Consider the following 3,972-nt stretch of genomic DNA (forward strand, 5'->3'; position numbering starts at 1 on the left):
TTCTTTATTTTCGTTTTTCAAAAATATAATTTTCAAAAAAAATAATAAAAATACAAAAAAATTATAAAATCATAAAAACCAAAAATATTTTGTGTTTCTTGTTTGAGTCTTGAGTCAATTTTTAAGTATGGTGTCAATTGCATGCTTTAAAAATTTTTCTTGCATTTTTCGAAAATTCATGCATTCATGGTGTTCTTCATGATATTCAAATTGTTCTTGACAAGTCTTCTTGTTTGATCTTGATGTTTTCTTGTTTTGTGTTGTATGTTATTTTTCATATGCATTTTTGTATTCATAGTGTCCATGCATTAAAGAATTCTAAGTTTGGTGTCTTGCATGTTTTCTTTGCATCAAAAATTTTTCAAAAATATGTTCTTGATGTTCATCATGATCTTCAAAGTGTTCTTGGTGTTCATCTTGACATTCATAGTGTTCTTGCATGCATCTTGTGTTTTGATCCAAAATTTTTATGTTTTGGGTCATATTTGTGTTTTTCTCTCTCATAATTAAAAATTCAAAAATCAAAAAAATATCTTTTCCTTATTTCTCTCCTAATTTTCGAAAATTTGAGTTGACTTAGTCAAAAATTTTTAAAATTAGTTGTTTCTCATAAGTCAAGTCAAATTTTCAATTTTAAAAATCTTATCTTTTTAAAACTTTTTCAAAAATCAAATCTTTTCATTTCTTTTATTAATTTTCGAAATTTTTTTTTAAAAAATTATTTTTCAAAAATATTTTTCTTAATTTTATCTTTATTTTCGAAATTATGCTAACAATTAATATGATTGATTCAAAAATTTGAAGTTTGTTATTTTCTTGTTAAGAAAGGTTCAATCTTTAAATTCTAGAATCTTATCTTCTAGTTTCTTGTTAGTTAAGTAATTAATTTTAATTTTAAAAATTAAATTTATCTTATCTTATCTTTTATATCATATCTTTTTCAAAATTTTATCTTTTTCAAAAATTTGATTTTAAAATATCTTATCTAACTTCTTATCTTCTTATCTTTTCAAATTTGATTTTAATATCTTTTTCAACTAACTATTTGACTTTTTGTTTGGTTCTTATCTTTTTCAAAACCACCTAACTACTTCTCCCTCTCTAATTTTCGAAAATATCTCACCTCTTTTTCAAAATTCTTTTTAATTAATTAACTAATTGTTTTAAAATTTTAATTTTAATTCTATCTCATCTTTAATTTTCGAAAATCATTAACTACTTTTTCAAAATTATTTTCGAATTCTCTCTCTCTTCTCTTCTTTTATTTATTTATTTATTTATTAACACTTCTCTTCACCTCTCTTCATCTCCAATCACTGCTTCTATCCTCACCCTTCTGTTTGGATTCTCCTTTCTTTATTCCCTCTCTTCTTCTACTAACAATAAGGAACCTCTTTACTGTGACATAGAGGATTCATCTTTCTTTTCTTGTTCTCTTCTTCCCTATATGAGCAGGAACAAGGAAAAATACATTCTTGTTGAAGCTGACCCTGAACCTGAAAGGACTCTGAAGAGGAAATTAAAAGAAGCTAAATTACAACAATCCAGAGACAACCTTACTGAAATTTTCGAACAGGAAAAAGACATGGCAGCCGAACCTAACAACAATAATGCAAGGAGGATGCTTGGTGATTATACTACACCTACTTCCAAGTTTGATGGAAGAAGCATCTCAATCCCTACCATTGGGGCAAATAATTTTGAGCTGAAACCTCAACTAGTTGCTTTAATGCAACAAAACTGCAAGTTTCATGGACTTCCATCAGAAGATCCCTATCAGTTTTTAACTGAGTTCTTACAGATCTGTGAGACTGTAAAGACGAATGGAGTAGATCCTGAAGTCTATAGGCTCATGCTTTTCCCTTTTGCTGTAAGAGACAGAGCTAGAACATGGTTGGATTCACAACCTAAAGATAGCTTGGAATCCTGGGATAAGCTGGTCACGACCTTCTTGGCTAAGTTCTTTCCTCCTCAAAAGCTGAGCAAGCTTAGAGTGGATGTTCAGACCTTCAAACAAAAAGATGGTGAATCCCTCTATGAAGCTTGGGAAAGATACAAACAGATGACCAAAAGATGTCCTTCTGACATGTTTTCGAAATGGACCATGATAGATATATTCTATTATGGTCTATCTGAGTTCTCTAAGATGTCATTGGACCATTCTGCAGGTGGATCCATTCACTTAAAGAAAACGCCTGCAGAAGCTCAAGAACTTATTGACATGGTTGCAAATAACCAATTCATGTACACTTCTGAGAGGAATTCCGTGAATAATGGGACGCCTCAGAGGAAGGGAGTTCTTAAAATTGATGCTCTGAATGCCATATTGGCTCAGAACAAAGTGTTGACTCAGCAAGTCAACATGATTTCTCAAAGTCTGAATGGATGGCAAAATGCATCTAACAGTACTAAAGAGGCAGCTTCTGAAGAAGCTTACGATCCTGAGAACCCTGCAATAGCAGAGGTAAATTACATGGGTGAACCTTATGGAAACACCTATAATTTATCATGGAGAAATCATCCAAATTTCTCATGGAAGGATCAACAAAAGCTTCAACAAGGCTTTAATAATGGTGGAAGAAACAGGCTAAGCAATAACAAGCCTTTTCCATCATCTTCTCAGCAACAGACAGAGAATTCTGAGCAGAGCCCCTCTAATTTAGCAAATTTAGTCTCTGATCTGTCTAAGGCCACTTTAAGTTTCATGAGTGAAACAAGGTCCTCTATCAGAAATTTGGAGGCACAAGTGGGCCAGCTGAGTAAGAAAGTCACTGAAACTCCTCCCAGTATTCTCCCAAGCAATACAGAAGAAAATCCAAAAGGAGAGTGCAAGGCCATTGATGTAATCAATATGGCCGAATGCATAAGGGAGGAAAAGGACGAAAATTCTAGTGAGAAAGACCTCCTGGGACGTCTCTCAAACAAGAAGGAGTTCCCTATTGAGGACCTAAAGGAATCTGAGGCTCATATAGAGACCATAGAGATTCCACTAAATCTCCTTCTGCCATTCATGAGCTCTGAAAACTATTCTTCCTCAGAAGAGGATGAAGATGTGACTGGAGAGTAAGTTGCTCAATATCTAGTAGCCATCATGAAGTTGAATACCAAGTTGTTTGGTAATGAGACTTGGGAAGGTAAACCTCCCTTGCTCATTAGTGAACTAGATACATGGGTTCAGAAAACTTTATCTCAAAAGAGACAAGATCCTGGCAAATTCTTAATACCTTGTACCATAGGCACCATGACCTTTGAAAAAGCTCTTTGTGCCCTAGGGTCAGGCATAAATCTTATGCCACTCTCTATAATGGAGAAGCTGGGGATCATTGAGGTACAGCCTGCCTTATTCTCATTATAATTGGCAGACAAGTCATTAAGACAAGCTTATGGATTAGTAGAGGACGTGTTAGTAAAGGTTGAAGGCCTTTACATCCCTGCTGATTTCATAATCTTAGACACTAGGAAAGAGAAGGATGAATGCATCATCCTTGGAAGACCTTTCCTAGCCACAGCAGAAGCTGTGATAGATGTTAACAGAGGAGAATTAGTCCTTCAATTGAATAGGGACTACCTTATGTTTAAGGCACACGGCTATCCTTCTGTAACAAGGGAGAGTAAGCATGCAGAGCTTCTCTCAGTACAGAGTCAAACAGAGCTCCCACAATCAAACTCTAAGTTTGGTGTTGGGAGGCCACAACCAAACTCTAAGTTTGGTGTTGAACCCCTATATCCAAACTCTAAGTTTGGTGTTGGAAGTCCACAACATTGACCTGATCACCTTTGTGGCTCCAAGAGAGCCCACTGTCAAGCTAGTGACACTAAAAGAGTGCTTGTTGGGAGGCAATCCAGTTTTTATTTATCTAATTTTATTTTATTTTCATTGTTCTTTTATGTTTTATTAGGCTCATGATCATGTGGAGTCACGAAAAAAATATTAAAATTAAAAACAGAATCAAAAACAGCAGAAGAAAAATC

At 34.1% G+C, this 3,972-nt stretch overlaps 1 non-coding gene across 1 annotated transcript; it reads right to left on the bottom strand.

The window, feature by feature from the left end:
* Positions 1-1,984: 1,984 nt before the first annotated feature.
* LOC130942415 (small nucleolar RNA R71) lies at positions 1,985-2,088 on the bottom strand. Its single transcript, XR_009070985.1, has one exon. It is a non-coding gene; the product is annotated as a small nucleolar RNA R71 (small nucleolar RNA).
* Positions 2,089-3,972: the final 1,884 nt, after the last annotated feature.

Source organism: Arachis stenosperma, chromosome 7 (assembly GCF_014773155.1).
Source record: "Arachis stenosperma cultivar V10309 chromosome 7, arast.V10309.gnm1.PFL2, whole genome shotgun sequence".
NCBI classification, from domain to species: domain Eukaryota; kingdom Viridiplantae; phylum Streptophyta; class Magnoliopsida; order Fabales; family Fabaceae; genus Arachis; species Arachis stenosperma.